We start from the raw sequence: 22096 nt of genomic DNA, 5'->3' as shown, positions 1-22096 counted from the left end.
TTGATAGATTGTGGATATAGAGTTCAGAATATCCTAACCCTTTCATTCAGTATTTGGAAAATACTTTTTGTTTCGAGGGCTAGCAATGTTTGTGTTCTAACCCTGATAATGAATTTTTTGCAGACAGTGTGGTAGCTATAATTCCTGAAATTTTTAAGATCTCCGTACTCATTACAGAAGAGTTAGAAAATCCACCTTCATCCCTAGTTCTGAACTAGAAGCTGTACCAACAATCAGTGAGGGGTGGGGAGGGAGAAAACTGTCAGTAACTTTTTTTAAATCATTTTTTTCTGTTCTCTCAGGCAGATCTACTCTGCCAAAGCTTCCAACAAATGGTATTCAAAAAAGGAGATAACTGCTTGCTTCAAGTTGAGTAGCGTATCTGAAGCAGTTGTATCTCAGGGTAGGCTTTTGCCAGAGCCTTTTTACCAGATGACGCTTGGTAAATATCTCACTGTTTGAAATTTCTGGTGATTAACTAATCCATGTCTCCAGAGGCTTTTGCTCTTGCAAGTATTATTTGAGCAATATTTACACCTATAATTCTGAGCATCTAGATGTTATTTCTATAAAACATTGCTCCCTCACTCTTCCCCTGCAACGAAGGGACATGATACTTGTTTAGAAGGGACAAGTAGGTAGAAGAATACAGTCAATCACTTTTGAATGATAACATGGTGCAGTATTCATTGAATTTTTTCTTATTCCTTTCTTTTATTTAGAGATACAGCTACATATATATTTTTTTCGGTATCATTAATCTACAATTACATGAGGAACATTATGTTTACTAGGCTCCCCCCTTCACCAAGTCCCCACAAACCCCATTACAGTAACTGTCCATCCGCGTAGTAAGATGCTGTAGAGTCACTACTTGTCTTCTCTGTGTTGCACAGCCCTCCCCATGCCTCCCCCACACATTATGCATGCTAATAGTAATGCCTCTTTTCTTCTTCCATCCCCTTATCCCTCCCTTCCCACCCATCCTCCCCAGTCCCTTTCCCTTTGGTAACTGTTAGTTCATTCTTGGGTTCTATGATTCTGCTCCTGTTTTGTTCCTTCAGTTATTCCTTTGTTCTTCTATTCCACATTTGAGTGAAATCATTTGGTACTTGTCTTTCTCCACCTGGCTTATTTCACTGAGCATAATACCCTCTAGCTCCATCCATGTTGCAAATAGTAGGATTTGTTTTCTTCTTATGGCTGAATAATATTCCATTGTGTATATGTACCACATCTTCTTTATCCATTCATCTACTGATGGACAATTAGGTTGCTTCCATTTCTTGGCTATTGTAAATAGTGCTGTGATAAACATAGGGGTGCATCTGTCTTTTTCACATTGGGCTGCAGCATTCTTAGGGTAAATTCCTAGAAGTGGAATTCCTGGGTAAAATGGTATTTCTATTTTGAGCTTTTAGAGGAACCTCCATACTGCTTTCCATAATGGTTGAACTAATTTACATTGCCAACAGCAGTATAGGAGGGTCTCCCTTTCTCCACAACCTTGCCAACATTTGTTGTTGGTTGACTTTTGGATGGTGGCCATCCTTAATGTTGTGAGGTGATATCTCATTGTGATTTTAATTTGCATTTCTCTGATGACAAGCAATGTGGAGCATCTTTTCATGTGTCTGTTGGCCATCTGAATTTCTTCTTTGGAGAAGTATCTGTTCAGCCCCTCTGCCCATTTTTTAATTGGATTGTTTGCTTTTTCTTTGTTGAGGTGCGTGAGCTCTTTATTTATTTTGGATGTGAACCCTTTATCGGATCTGCCATTTATGAACATATTCTCCCATACTGTAGGATACCTTTTTGTTCTATTGGTGGTGTCCTGTGCTATACAGAAGCTTTTCAGCTTGATATAGTCCCACTTGTTCCTTTTTGCTTTTGTTTCCCTTGCCTAGGAAGATATGTTCATGAACAAGTCACTCATGTTTATGTCCAAGAGATTTTGCCTATGTTTTTTTCCACAAGTTGTGTGGTTTCATGACTTACATTCAGGTCTTTGATCCATTTTGAATTTACTTTTGTGTATGGGGTTAGACAATAATCCAGTTTCATTCTCTTACATGTAGCTGTCCAGTTTTGCCAACACCAGCTGTTAAAGAGGCTGTTATTTCCCCATTGTATGTCCATGGCTCCTTTATCAGATACTAATTGACCGTATATGTTTGGGTTAATGTCTGGAGACTCTATTCTGTCCCACTGGTCTGTGACTCTGTTCTTGTGCCAGTACCAAATTGTCTTGATTACTGTGGCTTCGTAGTAGAGCTTGAAGTTGGGGAGAGAGATCCCCCCACTTTATTCTTCCTTCTCAGGATTGCTTTGGCTATTAAGGATCTTTGGTGGTTCCATATGAATTTTTAAACTATTTGTTCTAGTTCGTTGAAGAATGCTGTTGGTAATTTGATAGGGATTGCTTTAAATCTGTAGATTGCTTTGGGCAGGATGGCCATTTTGACAATATTAATTCTTTCTAGCCAAGAGCATGGGATGAGTTTCCATTTGTTAGTGTCCTCCTTAATTTCTCTTAAAAATGTCCTATAGTTTTCAGGGTATATGTCTTTCACTTCCTTGATTAGGTTTATTCCTAGGTATTTTATTTTTTTTGATGCAATTGTGAATGGAATTGTTTTCCTGGTTTCTTGTTCTATTAGTTCATTGTTAGTGTATAGGAATGCCTCAGATTTCTGTGTATTAATTTTGTATCCTGTAACTTTGCTGTATTCTGACATCAGTTGTAGTAGTTTTGGAGTGGAGTCTTTAGGATTTTTTATGTACAATATCATGTCATCTGCAAATAGTCACGGTTTGACTTCTTTATGAATCTGGATTCCTCATATTTCTTTGTTTTGTCTAATTGCTGTGGCTAGGACCTCCAGTACTATGTTGAATAACAGTGGGGAGAGTGGGCATCCCTGTCTTGTTCCTGATCTCAGAGGAAAAGCTTTCAGCTTCTCACTGTTCAGTGTGATGTTGGCCATGGGTTTATCATATATGGCCTTTAGTATGTTGAGGTACTTGCCCTCTATACCCATTTTGTTGAGAGATTTTATCATGAATGGATGTTGAATTTTGTCGAATGCTTTTTCTGTGTCTATGGAGATGATCATGTGGTTTTTGTCCTTCTTTTTGTTTATGTGGTGGGTGATGTTGATGGATTTTCAAATGTTGTGCCATCCTTGCATCCGTGAGATGAATCCCAGTTTGTCATGATGTATGATCCTGTTGATGTATTTTTTAATTTGGTTTGCTAATATTTTGTTGAGTATTTTTGCATCAATGTTCATCAAGGATATTGGTCTGTAATTTTCTTTTTTGGTGGGGTCTTTGCCTAGTTTGGGTAGGAGGGTGATGTTGGCTTCATAGAATGAGTTTGGGAGTATTCCTTCCTCTTCTATTTTTGGAAAACTTTAAGGAGAATGGGTATTATGTCTTCTCTGTATGTCTGATAAAATTCCGTGGTAAATCCATCTGGCCGGGGGATTTGCTCTTGGGTAGTTTTTAAATTACTGATTCAATTTCATTGCTAGTAATTGGTCTGTTTAGGTTTTCTGTTTCTTCCTTGGTCAGTCTTGGAAGGTTGTATTTTTCTAAGAAGTTGTCCATTTCTTCTGGGTTTTCCAGCTTGTGAGCATATAGGTTTTCATAGTATTCTCTAATAATTCTTTGTATTTCTGTGGGGTCCATCGTGATTTTTCCTTTCTTGTTTCTGATTCTGTTGATGTGTGTTGATTCTCTTTTTCTCTTAATAAGTCTGGCTAGAGGCTTATCTGTTTTGTTAATTTTCTCAAAGAACTAGCTCTTGGTTTCATTGATTTTTTCTATTGTTTTATTCTTCTCAATTTTATTTATTTCTTCTCTGATCTTTATTATGTCCCTCCTTCTGCTGACTTTAGGCCTCATTTGTTCTTCTTTTTCCAATTTCAATAATTGTGACTTTACACTATTCATTTGGGATTGTTCTTCCTTCTTTAAATAGGCCTGGATTGCTATGTACTTTCCTCTTAAGACTGCTTTCACAGCGTCCCACAGAAGTTGGGGCTTTGTGCTGTTGTTATCATTTGTTTCCATATATTGCTTGATCTTTATTTTAATTTGGTCATTGATCCATTGATGATTTAGGAGCATGTTGTTAAGACTCCATGTGTTTGTGAGCCTTTTTGCTTTCTTTGTACAGTTTATTTCCAGTTTTATACCTTTGTGGTCTGAGAAGTTGAAGTTGGTTGGTAGAATTTCAATCTTTGAATTTACTGAGGCTCTTTTTGTGGCCTAGTATGTGGTCTATTCTGGAGAATGTTCCATGTGCACTTGAGAAGAATGTTTATCCTGTTGCTTTTGGGTGTAGAATTCTATAAATGTCTCTTAGGTCCATCTGTTCTAGTGTGTTGCTCAGTGCCTCTGTGTCCTTACTTATTTTCTGTCTGGTGGATCTATCCTTTGGAGTGAGTGGTGTGTTGAAGTCTTCTAAAATGAATGCATTGCATTCTATTTCCTCCTTAATTCTGTTAGTATTTGTTTCACATATGTTGGTGCTCCTGTATTGAGTACACATATAATTATAATGGTTATATCCTCTTGTTGGACTGACCCCTTTATCATCATGTAATGTCCTTCTTTATCTTTTGTTACTTTCTTTGTTTTGAAGTCTATTTTGTCTTATACTAGTACTGCAACACATGCGTTTTTCTCCTTGTTGTTTCCATGAAATATCTTTTTCCATCCCTTGGCTTTTAGTCTGTGTATGTCTTTGGGTTTGAGGTGAGTCTCTTGTAAGCAGCATAATGGATGGGTCTTGCTTTTTTATCCATTCTATTACTCTGTGTCTTTTCATTGGTTCATTCAGTCCATTTACATTAGGGTGATTATTGAAAGATATGTACTTATTGCCATTGCAGGCTTTAGATTCGTGGTTACCAAAGGTTCAAGGGTACCTTCTTAACTATCTTACTGTCTAACTTAACTCGCCCATTGAAGTATTATAAACACAGTCTGATGATTCTCTTTATTTCTCTCCCTTCTTATTCCTCCTCGTCCATTCTTTATATGTTAGGTGTTTTATTTTGTGCTCTTTTGTGTTTCCTTTGACTGCTTTTGTGAGTTGATTTTATTTTTTGCCTTTAGTTAGTATTTGGTTGGGCTGCTTTCTTTGCTGTGATTTTATTTTCTCTGTTGACATCTATTTAGCCTTAGGAGCGCTTCCATCTAGAGCAGTCCCTGTAAAATATCCTGTAGAAGTGGTTTGTGGGATGCAAATTCCCTCAACTTTTGCTTGTCTTGGAATTGTTCAATCCCTCCTTCATATTTTAATGATAATTGTGCTGGATACAGTATTCTTGGTTCAAGGCCCTTCTGTTTCATTGCATTAAATATATCATGCCATTCTCTTCTGGCCTGTAAGATTTCTGTTGAGAAGTCTGATGATAGCCTGATGGGTTTTCCTTTGTAGGTGACCTTTTCTCTCTCTCTGGCTGCCTTTAAAACTCTGTCCTTGTCCTTGATCTTTGCCATTTTAATTATTATGTGTCTTGGTGTTGTCCTCCTTGGGTCCCTTCTATTGGGAGTTCTTTGTGCTTCCGTGGTCTGAGGAACTATTTCCTCCCCCAATTTGGGGAAGTTTTTAGCAATTATTTCTTCAAAGACACTTTCTATCCCATTTTCTCTCTCTTCTTCTTCTGGTATCCCTATAATGCGGATATTGTTCCATTTGGATTGGTCACACCATTCTCTTAATATTCTTTCATTCCTGGAGATCCTTTTATCTCTCTGTGCGTCAGCTTCTCTGCATTCCTCTTCTCTGATTTCTATTCCATAAACAGCCTCTTGCACCACATCCATTCTGCTTTTAAGTCCTTCCAGAGATTGTTTTATTTCTGTATTCTCCCTCCCAACTTTATCTGTTAGCTCTTACATTTTACTCTGCTGCTCCATCAGCATGGTTATAACCTTTATATTGAATTCTTTTTCAGGAAGATTGGTTAAATCTATCTCCCCAGGTTCCCTCTCACGGGATGTCTGGGTTATTCTCGTCTGTATCAAATTCTTCTGCCTTTTCATGGTGATAGATGTAGTCTTAGGCAGTTGGTGTGTGTGTCAGCTGGGAGAACAAAGTCCTTTCCCGCTTGCCTGTCACGTTCCTTTCCTGTGAGAATGGCTACCCCTAGCGGCTTGTTCTGGGCAGCTGCATGCCAATGGGGCCTCTGAGTCTGGCCCAGGCAGCTGCAGAGGAGTCTCTGCGCAGCTGCTGTGGGCGTGGCCAGTCTCAGGCTGCTGCTCCACTATGGCGGGGCTGCGCCAGATGGGGAACAGGCAGAAGGCTGTTTATCACCATGAGGGGCCTCAGAGCTGTGCTGCTGCCCAGGGGGTTAGAGCGCCCAGAGTTCCCTGGGATTCCCATCTGCTGGGCTGAGTGCGCTGGGACGCTTCCATCCAGCTATGAGGCTCCTGTCCCTTTAAGACTTCCAAAAAGCACTCACTTTTCTTTTGTCCCAGGGTCGGTGGCTTTGGGGACCCACTCACGGATTTTACTGTTCCGTTTCCCTAACATCCAGCACACCACGCACTGTGTGTCTGCACTCCTGGTGCGGATTACCAGGGCTGGGTATTAGCAGTACTGGGCTCCCACCGCCTCCCCGCTCCGACTCCTCTCCTTCCACCGGGGAGCTGGGATTGGGGGTGCACTCGGGTCCCGATGGGCTGTGGCTTGTATCTTACCCCATTTATGAGGTGCTGGGTTCTCTCAGGTATAGATGTAGCCTGGCTGTTGTATTGCATCTTCTGGTCTCTCTTTTAGGAATAGTTTTATTAGTTGTATTTTCAAAAATATATATGGTTTTGGGAGGAGATTTCCGCTGCTCTACTCATGCCACCATCTTGGCTCCCAACAAATTCTCCCTTTTAATTTAATGTTTAGTCTGCTCACATTTAATTTAATAATAACTTTGAATTTACATCTTTACTTTTCATTTTCTATATCATAGTCTCAGGCTTTTTGTTCCTTGTTCCACCTTTGCTGCCACCTCTTGTGTTAACAGGATTCTTCAGTGTACCATTGCAATTCCCCTGGTTATTAAACTCCTACAACATCTTAGGAGAGCAGCTTTGCACTCTATCTGCTACATTCTGCATACGGGCCAACAGAAAGTCAGTTTCTGTTACCTGCTTTTTTCTAACTATGAATCATACTTCCCTGGTTTGTTTTTCCTGTTTCACAAATTTTTATTGAAAACAAGACATTCTCTATAATACAGTTCAGCAACTCTGAACTCTGACTTTTCTCCCTAGAGCTTGTTGTTCTATTTTTCTGGCCTTTATCTGTGAAATCTGGAATGTGCCTGGCCTGCTGATATCTCCGCTTTGTTTTTTAGAGACGTTTTAATGTTTTAGCATGGTTTCTGTTATGGACTGAATGTTTGTGTCCCCCTAAATTGATAGCCCTTATGACCAATGTGATGATGTTAGGAGATGGGGTCTTTGGGAGGTTATTAGGTCACGGTGGTAGAGCGCTCTTGAATGGGATTCGTTTCCTTGTAGAAGAGGACCCGAGAGAGCTCTTGGCCCTTCTGCTGTGTGGAGACACAGTGCAAAGACAGTCTTCTGTGAACCAGGAAGCAGGCTCTCAGCAGACACTGAATCTGCTTGTGCCTTGACCCCATATTTCCGAGCCTCCAGAACTGTGAGAAATGTTGTTTAAGCCCACCAGTGTGTGGTGGTTTTGTTATAATACTGCAGATGTTTCTTAGAGTTTGCTCCACATCTACATAGATAGATGGTCAGCTGGCATCTGGGAGGAGGTTGTGCTTGAGTATTCTATCCCATAAGGCTTCTCCCCTCTGCTTGTGGAGGTTGGGGAGTGCTGTAAGAATATGGGCACTTCTCACATCTGCCTCTGCTTTTACTTTCTGCAGGGCCCTCTCGTTTCTCCTGCATAGTTAGCCAGGAATGTGTGGGCAGCTTATCATCCTTCTCTGGTTCTCATTTCCAGGCTGTTTTGCCATTTGCCCTATGAGAGGGGCATAATAATGGCCATCCAGAGAGGTCCTCCTTCTAATCCCTCGGACCTGAACATGTGTTAGGTTACATGGCCAGGAGAAATTAAAGTTGCAGATGGAATTGAGATTGCTTAACAGTTGACCTTAAGATAGGAAAGTTATTCTGGCTTATTTGGGTGGGCCCCACATGATCACAAAGGTCCTTAACAGTATAAGGGGGAGGCAGAAAAAGAGTGAAAGGGAGATGTGCCTGTGAGAGAATGGTCAGAGAAATGTAATGTTTCTGGCTTGAAAATGGAGGAAAGGGGTGACCTCTAGAAACTGGAGAAGCAAGGAGTGAATTCTCCTCTGGAGCTTCTGAAAGGAGCACAGCCCTGCTGATACCATTTTGGTGAATCCATCTGGGCTGCTGAAATACGGAACTATAAGGTCATTGTTGTTTTAAGCTACCAAGTTTGTAGTGATGTGTTGCAGCAGCACCAGAGCGTTAAAACATCTAAGGGGAAAAGCAACCTCATGCTACCAGACTTGTAGGTTTTCCCACTCGTTTCCTCCTGGATTTTCTACTTTTACTGACAATAATTCTTGGCCTTTTCCTGCAAATCAAGTTAATTTCTCAGAGGGCAAAGCTGCTGATTTTCACTGCCACTCCTGGCCCATCAAACTTGGGGGTGGAGCAGGGTGGGAGGGGTGTGGTGGGGAATAGTCTGTGGCCAGCAGCTAGGACCCCTGATGTTCTCACCTGAAGTTGTAGTTCTGGTTGAGTATGCTTCTTAATTTGTTGTTTGTCATTAGTGGATATCCAGTCCCAGGAAATGATTAGTTTTGTAATTTTGTCCAACTTTATCCTCATTTTTCAGGATGATTCTCTTATCTCTGTATGCCACCATAGCCAAAAGTTGTTTCACCCCTTTTCCCTGATAATTTTTTTTGATCATTTGAATGATCTTATAAATTAACTATGACAAAGGATATATTTCTTGTTTGATTATTAACCATAGTCTAATATCCCCAAGAGTTATTACATAATCCCATAATTGGAAGATTTATGTGCATTTACAAGTTAAAGAATGAATTTATTGTATTTCACACTTTTCATTCTAATGACTAGATTTAATTAATTTTTACATATATTATCATGAATCTACTCTGTATGTGCTATAAGCATGTTTGAATAAGTACATTTTATACCATTCCAGTCTGTTTGCTCATATGGTGATAACTTGTGAACCAGATACAGAGTCTTCACTAAAGCTGAGAAAAGAGTACCTTTTATAGTCAGGCAGCAAAAAGCAGAGGTGGTGGGTTATTTGCTATGCTTAACTCTGGGGTTTCAAAAATGAGTTGCACATAATTGAATCTGCTTGACCCCTACATGTCCTACTCAACACTGTTCACCTTCACAGCCCTGCACCTTCTCATTCTCTGAGTACCTAAAGTATTTTGCCATCTATTTCCACATGGCCCAAGTCCACCATTCTTGAAAGTACAGCTCAAGTGCTGTCTCCATAAATTCTTGCCTGAGTTCCTGCAACTGGAAGGAAGCTATGCTTTTCCAGTTCTGCCAAGCACACTACAGCACTTCAATTCATTTCAGTCAAAAACTAGATTGCATTAATCTTGCTCTCAAGGAATTAGCGTATTTCATTCTTTGTATTCTCCAGGAGCCCAGGTCTTATTGCTCATCTGAGTAGTTACATATCAGATCACTTCAGTTATCTGTACTTTGTTCTTCACACATTTGGCCATTTCTGCTGTTTTCTTGAACTTGGAACATGAGAGTGTGCTAAATTGGGCCTTAGTTTGATTTGAACATTAGCATACAATCTCTTATATTAGAAAATAAAACTTAGTTGAAGGCAAAATGATTGCATCACATAGGAAACATTCAAAATTCATGTGCTCAATATTTAGGCATGATTGAATTTGCAAAAAGCTTCATTTCTAATTGTGCTCATGAAGGGAATCAAATTACCTTGTTCCAAAGTGATCTTTTACCATGAAGATAATTTAAAATATATTAGTGAGGTTCTGTGATTTAATAAATAGAGTGATGAGTTGAAAAGGGATTTGGCTTATTATAAAGCACTTTAAATTCTTGTCCTTTGGAATATATAAAATAACAGTTCCCAAAGTTTTGTGAGGGGCCTTTCTTGGTACATTAGCGACCTCTAGTGTTCCTTAATAAAAGTCAGTATACCAGAATTTTAAGATATATTTAACATTTGTTCTTTATTTTTCAAATGCGATTAGAATTGTGAAGTTTCGCATCTTAATCAGTTGAAAATAGGGATACAGTCAATATGGTAAATAATTGGATTATGGTACTGACCTTTCTTATTAACTTGCTGTTTTCGAGCAAAGCTGATAATGCGTGAAAACAAATGCTTTCTGTGGTCTGTATCTCAGGAACTCTCTCTCTCACTTGGCATTTAGAAGATAAATATAATATAACCCTGAGGTTTATGTATGCTGATCTGTCTTGTTCCCTGTGATACCATTTCCCACGTTTATGCAGTGAATGTCCACTATGTGTCAGGTACGGTCCAGAGGACTTGACCTGTATTGTTCCATTGAGTGGAAAATGCCAGCCTCGAAGCACAGGTATAAACGTTGCTATTTCTTGCATGTTAGGCACTGCAGGAAGTAGACTGATCTGGGAATTAGCGTGCAACAGGTGTGTTGCTGTGTTAGGGTCACACCTATGGAAGGAGAAGTAAGTGGGAGCTGGCAGAGGCTGAAGTCAAGCTATGATGCACTCTTAAGGGGCACCCCCGCTGCCCATGGGGAGCTCTACAGTAGAGATAACCCTTCCAAGCTGTCCTAACCTGGGGTGAGAGTGCTTGATCCCAGGGGACAGTCAGTGGGTGGTGGCAGACCACTCTTGGGACAGGATGGGACCTTGCATGAGTGGCTTCCTTCTGCTGAGACAATCCCTGAAGTGGGGAACAGCTAAAGGCTGCTTCCCAGGGATTCCCAGCATGCGGGGTAATAAGCCCTTTATTCTTCAGAGGGGGTCTGGGCAGTGCATCACAGCTTTGACCACAGCCCACCCTTTATTCCGCTCAGATTTACTTGGTGCCTTTCTGGGAGCAGTCCCTTCAGGGGTCAGCATGCCCCTCTCCTGGGGGAAACAGAAGAGGAAGGTGCGTGGAACACCTTTACTGCCATTTAGTTCTTTGATGGATTCAAGAAGTTATAGTTTTATAGATCATCTAGTTTCTTTCTCTTGTTGCTGGAGTAGGAGTGATGCCCTTTCCAGCTTTCTGAATACCAGGTGGAATCTGTGAGTCCCAGTTAACTTGTGACTTAACGCTTTTCTTGTGCTTACTTCAGAGGCATTGCTAGTTCTTAAGTGTTTCATTAACTTGATCATGTGTCTCTGCCTTACACATGTTAGGCAATATTTAGTATGTCTTAATAATCTTTAAGGCTACATGAGTTGTCTGTTTAAAAAAAAACCCTGTGTGTACATATCTGTGCATATGTATTTCATTTTAGATGTCAGGCAATATTATGAGACTAATAAACTGGCCTTTGTCTCACACCTGCTTATTCTGCTTCACATTTTCCGAGAGGTGCCACTTTACTATTTCTCAGCTGTTATTTCTGTTTTCTTTGTGAATCTAAATACACTTATGTCACTGATTCTTTTTTTTTTTTTTTTAAGATTTTCTGCTGGCTTATTACCTCTGGATGAGTGTTTGATTCTCCGTGTTTCTCCCTGTCTTAAACCCTGCCAGAACTACTTTGCCTTTCCTGTTGCTCTTCTTTCACAACTGGATTTTGGTTCAATAAACACTGAGTTTTCATTATCACAGCTTTGCTAGCTTGAGCCACATAGGTTGTATGCTTGTTTTCTCGTACTGTCCTCCTACAGTCATATGCTTTGTGTAATGATTGCTTCTTGGAGATAGCTCTCCTGATGCCCTGTGTCCTCTTGTTCTAACCTGGACTAGTTTCCCTCTAGAACTTGACACATGGATGTCAGTCTGGAGCTTTACTTATCAGTCACTCTGGGAATTCTCTTCACTTTCTTATATTGGGTTTCCTCCTTCTTGATTTTTCTATCATTTGGTGGAATAACAGCCTTAAGGAGCTTTTTGAGAAAGCTTGCATGGAAAGTCAATTTTTTGAGAATTCATATGTCTGAAAATGCTCCTTACTTTTGTATTTGAGTGAGAGTTTGTTTTTGTATAGATTTCTAGGTTGGAAATCACTTTCCCTCGATTTTGAAGGCACTGTGTCACTGTTTTCTAGATTCCAGTGTTGAGATTCCAGTCTAGTTGTTTTTAATCACCGGAAGGTTATCAGTTAGAATGACAGATAATATAATAATTTGCAGCAAGATAGTTTATTTCTCTTGCATGTAAAAGTCTTGATAGGTAGGTAGGTATATTCGTGGCAAATATGCAAACATTCTTCTAGCTCATTCTACTAGATGAGTTGTGACCTTATCATGAGGGCATCCCAATTCTAGGAAGCAGGGTGGAGGAAGTGAAGAAGGTACAAAGAATATGTACAAACTGCCTCTTCCGAAAGATTCCTGAAGTTTCTTTTGACACTTAGTCCCATTGGCTGAGATAGTCATGTGGTCACACTAGCTAAAGGGCAGCTGAGAGCAGTAGTCTTTATTCTAGGCAGCCATATGCCCAGCTGAAAATGCTATCAGGTGAGATGGGATCCTCCCTTTGCTCTTGATTCCTAGAATCTCGTTTTTCTTCAGACTTTTTAGTCTATGTGTTTTTTCTTTCTGCTGTAACAAATTACCATACGTTAGTGGCTTAAACACTACCCATTTATTATTTTAGTTCAGAAGGTTAGAATTCCAGGTAAGGCCTAGCTGGATTCTCTGCTCAGGGTCTCATAAGACTGAAGTGAAGGTGTCACCTAGGCTGTGTTCTCATCCATGGCTTGGGGTCATCTTGAAAGCAGATTCAGCTTGTTGGCAGAATTCATTGCAGTTGTAGGACCAAAGTCCCCATTTTTTTGCTGCCTGTCAGCCAGGATCGCTCGCCGCTCTTAGATGCTCCCCTTCAGGTCTTAGCTGAACCGTCTCCTCCAAAGGCTCTCTCATACTTGCAGTCGCTTTGGCAGGAAGAGCCCAGTCCCTTTTGAGGACTCACTTTATTGGGTCCTGTACACCCAGGAAAATGTCCCTTTCTTGAAGTCTGTTGTATCATGTTACCTAATCTTAGGAGTAAAATCCATCATTTTCCCGGGTTGGGGTTATGCATATATGAGCCACAGAGGCACAGCCCTTGGGGGTTGTCTTAGAATCCTGTCTACTGCAATCTGGAAACTCAAGTTCTCTGGTTTGGGGATATTTTCTTCTGTTTCTGTATTTACTCAGTTTTACAGAAGTAAACTGTTGGTCAGATAAAAGGATTTCATGTTTGATCCTCCAATTATTTTTTATCTTTTTTCATTTATTATTCCCTCTCAGGTATCTTTTTTTCCCTAATTTTTTAAGAGGCATCTTCACATTTGCCTTCTAATCTTTCTATTGAATATTTTATTCTGCTATTAATTATTAAAAGTCCTTTATTTTCCCCTGCATGTTCCTTTTTGTAACCTTCATTTCTTATTTAATGGAGAAATCCCATTTTTGAGGATGTAATAGTTCTTTTTAATGTTTTCTTTATTTCTGTGTCTCAAGTTTTTCTTTGTCTTGATCTTTGTTCTTTGAACTCATCAGATCTCAGGTGGTAATCGGCTATTGATTCATATTCAAGAGTGACACTTTTCAGAGATTATAGAAATTTTGTGAGTATGAGTAGAACTTGTTGACTGGCTGGCTTCATTGTGAGGTGAACTTTTTTGAATTTGTGTAGTACTCTGGTGTATTTTTACACCTCTTTTATGATGTTTTCACATATACTAGTGTGCATAACATGCTTATTAACCTTGGTACCTCCGAGTTCCCATCTTTAAAAAGGGGTATCTTAGAAGGGGAGCATCTAAGAGCTGTGAGCGATCCTGGCTGACAGGCAGCAAAAAAATGGGGACTTTGGTCCTACAACTGCAATGAATTCTGCCAACAAGCTGAATCTGCTTTCAAGATGACCCCAAGCCATGGATGAGAACACAGCCTAGGTGACACCTTCACTTCAGTCTTATGAGACCCTGAGCAGAGAATCCAGCTAGGCCTCTGGGCTTTTGTCAAAATTTGAATGACTTAATAAAAGTAAAACTTTTAGAACAGAGTCTGGCACATAGTAAATGTTAACTAAATATTGGGTAGTATTATGTATTATTTCATTTATTTAGAAATCATTGTGTTTTTAAGGATCAAACCTACCCTTAAATTTGCTCTTACTTTGGATTTTCTTAGGAAAGAAATTATGCATCATTTTCAGATGCACATCTATTTTTCAATAAAAATATGGATTTTGGCTGTATTTTCCAAGTTTGGGGAACTGCATTTTTATATACATGGATATTGAATAATTGAAGCTTATCCTTTAAAGTCACACAGTGTTTAACAAGCATAACCATTTAAAAAGATTTAGATATAATCAATATATATTAGTTTCAGATGTACAACATGATTCAATATTTGTATATATTATGAAATCACTGCAATAAGTCTAGTTAACATCTGTCACCATATACAGTTTTAAAAATTTTTTTCTTTGGTGAAAACTTTTAAGTCTATTCTCTTAGTAACTTTCAAATATACAGCGCAATATTAACTATACTCACCACGCTGTACATTATCTCCTTGTAACTTTATTTTATAACTGGAAGTTTGTACCTTTTGACTTCCTTTACCCGTTTCACCCATCCTCCACCCCTTGCTTCTGCCAATCTGTTCTCTGAATCTCTGAGCTTGCTTGTTGGTTTGATTTTTACATACTCTATATAAGATTGTAAGGTATTCTTCTGTCTTTCATTTAGTATAATGCCCTTAAAGTCTATCTGTGTCATTGCAAAGGGCAAGATTTCTTTCTTTTTTTATGACTGAATAATATTCCATTGTATACATGGACCACAATTTCTTTATCCATTCATCCATTGATGGACACCTAGGTTGTTTCTATATGTTGGCTATTGTAAATAATGCTGCAGTGAATAAGGGGGTGCATATACCTTTTTTGAGTTAGTGTTTTCATTTTCTGCAGATAAATACCCAGAAGAGGAATTTCTGGATAATATGGTAATTTTATTCTTAGTTTTTTGAGGAACCTCCATTATTTTTCCCATACTGGCTGCACCAGTTTACATTCGCACCAGCTGTCTACAAGGGTTCCTTTTCTCCACATTTTTGCCAATGCTTATTCTTCTTGTCTTTTTGATAATAGCCATTCTGACAGGCATGACATGATGTCTGTATTTGCATTTCCCTGATGATTAGTGATGTTGAACATCTTCTCATGTGCCTGGCCACCTGTATGTCTTCTTTGGAAAAAGAAGTTTTCCAAATATTTAGGTCTTCTGCCCATTTTTTTAAATTGGGCTATTTTGTTTGTTTGTTTTGCTCTTGAGCTCCATGAGTTCTTTATTCTGGATATTAACTGCTTACCAGATATGATTTGCAAATATCTTTTTCCATTCTGTAGGTTGTCTTTACATTTTGTTGATGGGTTCCTTTGCTATGCAGAAGCTATGTAGTTTGATGTCGTCCCCCTTATTTATTTTTGTTTTTGTTGCCTTTACATTTGCATTTGGTTTCAGATCCAAAAAAATCATTACCAAGACCCATGTTAAGGAGTTTACTGCCCAGATTTTCTTCAAGAAGTTTTATGGTTTCAGGTCGTTAATCCATTTTGTTGTGTGGTGTAAGATCTTGGTTCAGTTTCTCCCATGTAGCTGTCCAGTTTTTCCAACACTATCTGTTGAACAGATTATCTTTTTCCCCATTGTATATTCTTGGCTCCTTTTTCATAAATGGCTGTATATGTGTGGCATTTTTGATAGCTATTTTTAAAATGTTTTAACACATTTCCCTGCCTGCTCTAGTACAGTATATCAATTTAGAAAAACCCCCAAAAAGTATTCTGATACTTTCCTCAGACTTCTATTAAAGTTACAGCTCATTTTTTAAGTAATCTTGAATTTCCCCTAAGAGGTCAGTATGCATAATTTGTAGAAAGTGTTTCTCTTTTCCAACTGATGAATTCTGAAGCATGCATTAAGAGATTTCTTTACAAGAAGTAAAATTTTTCTTGTGGAATTTCTGTTACAAGTAGATAATTATATATAAAAATTATCTTTAAAAATCAACATAGGAATGGTCATAGCATTATTCATAATAGCCAAAAAGTAGATGCAACCCAAATGTTCATAAACTAATGAGTGGTTAAACAAAATATGATGTCACACAACAGTATTACTGAGCACTACAAAGGCATGAAGTACTGACACATGTTAAAGCATAAATGAACCTTGAAAATGTGCTAAGTGAAAGAATCCATATGCAGAAAGCCATATATTAGGTGAATCCATTTATGGAAATGTTAAGAATAGCCAAATCCACAGAGACAGAAAATAGATTAGTGGCTTCCAGGGATGTAGGGGAAAGGGAATTGGGGAATGATTATTAATGGGTACAGATTTCTTTTAGAGTGAGGAGAATGTTCTAAAATTAGACAGTGGTTGTTATACAACTCTATGAATATATTAGAAGCCACAGAATTATACTAAATGGTGAAATTTATGGTACATAAATTATGTCTTAAAGCTGTTACTGAGAAGTCTGGATATGGGGATTTTTGTGATCCATCTAAGATGAATTGTGTGATGATGACAGCAAAATAATGGTGCAGTAAGGAAATGGCTGACAATTTACTGACAGAGAGTGGAGTTGGAGTGTTTTGGAAGCATAATTCATGGATTGTGTTAACTCCGCTCTTTGCTCTGACCTTTGTTGTGCACTACTGGTCCTATCATACTATGTGGCACCCATTTTTTTAAAAGGAAAAATATCATGCTCCAAGTTAATACTTTACTCCCCTCACTTTTTGGTACTTATTTGACACATTGGTCAAAATGCTGTCTTGGTCAGGAATATTTTAAGCAGTGAATATTTAGGAATAAATATTAAAAAATAAAGAGCTGCTGTTCTGAGTACTGGGGATATAGTAATAAACAGAACAGACCAAGTCCCTTCCTTCCTAGAGGGGAACAGACAATAGGCACAGGAAGTTGCAAGTGCTCTGAAAATAAATAAAACTGGGCAGAAGGAGAATTAGGGGACGGCAAGTGCTACTGGAGCTAGAGTGGGCAAGTAAACCTCTCTGAGCAAGATGCATGTTGTAGCTCTGAGTTTTAAAAAATATTAAATTGTGTCCACACTGCCTTTTTCTACTTCCTTAGCTCCTGATTATTTTGACCCTTTGAAGTGTCTAGGTCCTGTCTCTCTCCTTTCAGCTGAATTGTTTTCCTAAAAGTTGTCAGTGGTTTGCTACTTTTAGGGTTTCTGTTTTCATATTTTCATATTTCACACAGCCCTGCTCTAACAAAGCTGATCTCTTTGGGAGGAGACACCATACAGTCTATTTCTCTTGTTGCATCTGTGGCTGCTTTCATGGTTCCTATCTTGTTTTATTCCCTTTCCCCCTCTTTAAGTGTCCCAAAAAATGTTTTAAACCATTCCTCCCTTTCTCTTGAAACTTTACCACTAACAAACCCATCTACTCTTATGGCTTCCCTGTTTTTCCTGGGTGGTTATTTGGAAGCCTGTATCTTGACGTCTTCTTTTTCTCCAGGCATCCAAGCCCTCTGTTTAGCTGCATGTTGGGCACCCTTACCTGCCCCGCAGGCCCCGTAGGTTTCATGTTTTTGAAGTGGGACTGTGCTTCCTCCACACCTGCTCCTTACACAATATTTGAGTTGGTTATTGAAATACTTCTCACTCTAAGTCCTCCTTTTACTGTATCCATTTGAGAACACCTCATTATTTTTTACCCAGACTGTCTCCCAATTACTTTTCTGACTTTCTCTAATTTCTTAATGTCATTGTGTATGGAGGTGCCCCAGCAGTATCCTGATCTCAGTCCTGATTTTGTCAGTACATCCTCTTGCTCAGCTCTGGTATTGTCCAAGTACATTTTCTGTGACTCTTGGGAGGCCTCGTTAAGAGTTTAAGCATGTTAAATGAATGATTAATAAGAGTGTGAAGAGACAGCAGGAGGCTTAGAAGAGAACAAGATAGTCACTTGCTGAAAGGGTCCCTGTGAGGGGGAGTGGCTGGAGCTGGACTTTTGGAAAGCACCACTGACCGACTACTCAGGACTAGATCGGGAATGCCAGTGCCTGAGGGATGAAGAGGAAGATGATGACACTAATTGTTTTATGTCTGCACAAAGTGTTACAGAAGGCAGGATGGTCTTAACTTTGGCCCAGAAAAGCAAGTTAGGCTTAAAGAAAACCTTTCCCCCACTATACCTAAAAGCAATGATGCTGCAGGAGATTCTTGAAGAAAAATTAAAACCTCTTCTACCCGTGAGGGATTAAAAATCAACAGTGACCGCTTTGGGGTGTTTCGTTGGTGTCCTGGAATGGAAATCCAACCACTGGTCTCTTCATGTGCCTTCTATCCTCTGTTCAGTGAGTAACAGCTTTTCATGGTATTTCTTCTGCCTGAGAGTTTGCATTCCTTACTTGGTGGGCTTCTTGAAATACAGGTTGCTAGGTCTCACTCCTGGCATTTCTGATTCAGTGAATCTGGGATGGGGCCTGAGAACTTGCATTTCTGCCAATCATGGGTGATGCTGATACTGTGGGTCTGAGAATTCCCACCTAGAACTTTTCTCTGAGTCTTCACATGGTCGTCAGGTGATCTTGCTTGTGATCTGGTATCATTCCTCTGAACCTTTCATGGGTGTCCCTTCACCATAAGGGCAGCCTGAGCCCTCTGAGATTGCCTGTTATGACTCTTACCTCACGTTCGGCATTGCCCTGCTGCCCCCCACCCCCATACCCTGTTTCTGTGTTATTAAAATAATTCTTTTCTTTCATAAATGTTCCTCTCTCTGTCTTTGCATGTGCTGTTCCCTCTACCATTCCTTATAGTCTGGCCCTTTGGGGCTTTATGTTATTTAGTCAGGTTCCTCATTAGTTTTTATTGCTTTCCTGATCCTCATATCAAAACAATTTAATTACTAAAATTCTGTGCAGCTGCAAAAATGGTACGAAACAATCAGATGAGGTATTCAATAGGTTGAGAAATAACATTTCTTAACTTTAATGTACCATGTGGTGCCAGACTCGAATTTCTTTTTTTAAGCAACTTTGTTATTTTCATACTATACAATTCACCCATCTGAAGTGTACAGTTCAGTGGTTCGGGTTTATTGAAAACTTGTGAAACCATCAATACCATCAATTTTAGAACATTTTCATCATCCCAAAAAGAAACTTTATAGTCATGAGCTATTGCTCCCTATTACCCCTTCTCCTCAACTCCAGGCAATGACACACCTATGGTCTGTTGCTAATGATTTGCCTATTCTGGACATTTTGCATGAATGAAATCATACAATATATGGTCTTCTGTGACTGGCTTCTTTTATTTAGCATATTTTCAAGGTTCACCTATGTCATAGCATCTATCAGTACCTCATTCTTTTTATTGCCAAATAATCTATTGCAGGGACATAGGGCATTTTATTTATCCATTCATCAGTTGATGGACATTTGGGTGGTTTCCACTTTTTGGATATTAGGAATAATGCTGCTGCAGTCGTTCATGTGCAAGATTTTGTTGTAGACATGTATTCATTTCTCTTGGGTTTGTGTTTATACCTGGGAGTGAAATTGCCACATCATATGGTGTCTCTACATTGAGTATTTTGCAGAGCTGCTGAACTACTTTCCAAAGAAACTGTTCCACTTTCCCACTGGCATTGTGTGAAGGTTCCAATTATAACACATCCTCAGAAACACTTATTGTCAGTCTTTTTAAGGCATCATAATGGTTATGAAATAGTATCTCATTTGGTTTTTATTTGCATTTCCATAATGATGAGTGATGTTGAACATCTGTTCATGTGCTTATTGACTGTTCTTTGGAAGAATATTTACTGAGGTCTTTTGCCCATTTACTTAAAATTTTATTTTAAAGACGTATTTTTTAGAGCAGCTTTGGGTTCACAGCAAAATCGGGAGGAAGATAGAGATTTTTGCATTTATGCCCTGCCTCCACGCATGTGTAGCCTCCCCCAGTACCAATATCCCCCACCGGAGTGGTCCATTTGTTACAACTGATGAACCAACTTTGACGTATCAGAACTACCCAGAGGTCATAATTATCTTAGGGTTCACTCTCATATGTCCTCTGGGTTACGACAATGTATAATGATATGTGCAGAGTATGTTCACTGCTCTAAAAATCGTCTGTGCCCACCTCTTCGTCCCTCCTCCTACCCAATCTCTGGCAACCACTGATCTTTTTACTGTCTCCATAGTTTTGTCTTTTCCAGAATGTTGTATAGTTGGAATCATACAATATGTAGCCTTTTCATGTCCTTTGCCCATTTTTAAATCAGGTCTTTCGGGATTTTTTTGTTGAGTTTTAGGAGTTATTCTGGATATACGTCCTTTATCAGATATATGACTTGCAAGTATTTTCTCCCATTCTCTGGATTGCCTTTTCCCTCTCTTGATAGTATCCTTTAATATACAAAGTTTTAAATTTTGATATAGTCCCGTTTATTTCTGTTTTAGTTTATATTTTTATGCCTGTGCTTTTGGTGTTAGATCCAAAAAAATCATTCTAAATCCAGTGTCACAAAGCTTTCTTTCTGTTTTCTTCTAAGATTTTTATTAGGTCTTAGATCCATTTCTAGTTAATCTATATGTATGGTGTAAGATATGGGTCCAACATAATTTTTTTTTTTGTACATGGATGTCCAGTTTTCCCAACACCATTTGTTGAAGAGACTGTCCTTTCACCTTTGAATGATCTTGGCACCCTTGTTGAAAATCATTTGACCATATATGTGAGAGTTTATTTCTGGGCTGTCTGTTCTGTTTCAGTGGTCTATATGCCTGTCTTTATGCCATTACCATACATGTTTGATCACTGTAGCTTTTTGACATTACTTTTGATATCAGGAAGTGTGAGATCTACATTGATGTTTCTTAACGTTTGGCTGTTCATGGTCCCTTAAACAGGGATTCCATGTGAGTTTCCAGATGGGATTTTTTATTTCTGGAAGAAACGTCATCAGGATTTGATACTGACTGCATTGAATCCATAATTGCTTTGGGTAGTATTCACATTGAACAATATTAAGTTTTCTCATCTGTGAGCACTAGATGTCATCCCATCTATGTCATCTTTAATTTCTTTCAGCTATGTTTTATAGTTTTAGTATACAGATCTTTCGCCTCTATGGTTAAGTTTAATCCTAAGCATTTTATTCTTTCTGATGTTATTGTAAGTGGAATTATTTTTCTTAATTTCCTTTTCTGATTGTTCATTTTTATCTTTGCCCATTTTTAAATTGGCTTATTGGCCTTCTGTTTGTTGTAAAGTTTTTTATATATTCTGGCTACAAGTCCCTTATTATTACATGATTTATAAATATTTCTGTATTCTCTGGATTGTTCTTCCTTCCTTACTAATATGAACTCTTTGCATAAAAAAGTATGAAAACACTTTCCCCAAAATGTTACCTTTAAAATGATAGGAAATGCTAAGACATTTTATTAGGATTCACTTTGTTAAAAGATCAGACTTCATGATCATTTTTCTGTTTTTAAAATGTGGTAGTGCATTTTACAGAATAATATTCAGCCATGAGAAATGTTTATCGACACTATCATAATACCCTGGAAAATAAATATTGGTAGAAGGAGTATAACATAAGCAAATTTTTAGATTTGTCTAAAAAATTTCAAACTTCTACATAGGAAAAATGATTAGAAACAAATAAACCAAAATGTTTACAGTAGTCATATAATGACTAGGACAATGCATATTTTTTCTTCTTCCTGTTTTATGTTATATTTAAGCATTTCTCACTATACCTTATTTTTTAAGATCATAGGAAATTTTGCAGCCCAAAGGAAAAGTGAAACTCATGGGAAAAATAAATATAAGGATAGGATATCCCTTCATATGCACAGTCAACCTGTTAGAATATCACTCATTG

General features: G+C 38.6%; 1 protein-coding gene across 4 annotated transcripts in view; it reads left to right on the top strand.

Annotated features, from left to right (window-relative positions):
* The window catches only part of MC2R (melanocortin 2 receptor), a 107789-nt gene that overhangs the window by 2149 nt on the left and 83544 nt on the right, over positions 1-22096 (top strand). The gene's annotated exons all lie outside the window — the stretch shown is intronic.

Source organism: Manis javanica, chromosome 9, assembly GCF_040802235.1.
Source record: "Manis javanica isolate MJ-LG chromosome 9, MJ_LKY, whole genome shotgun sequence".
Taxonomy (NCBI): Eukaryota; Metazoa; Chordata; class Mammalia; order Pholidota; family Manidae; genus Manis; species Manis javanica.
The sequence above is the reverse complement of the archived record's forward strand: the minus strand, read 5'-3'. Positions and strand labels throughout refer to the sequence as shown.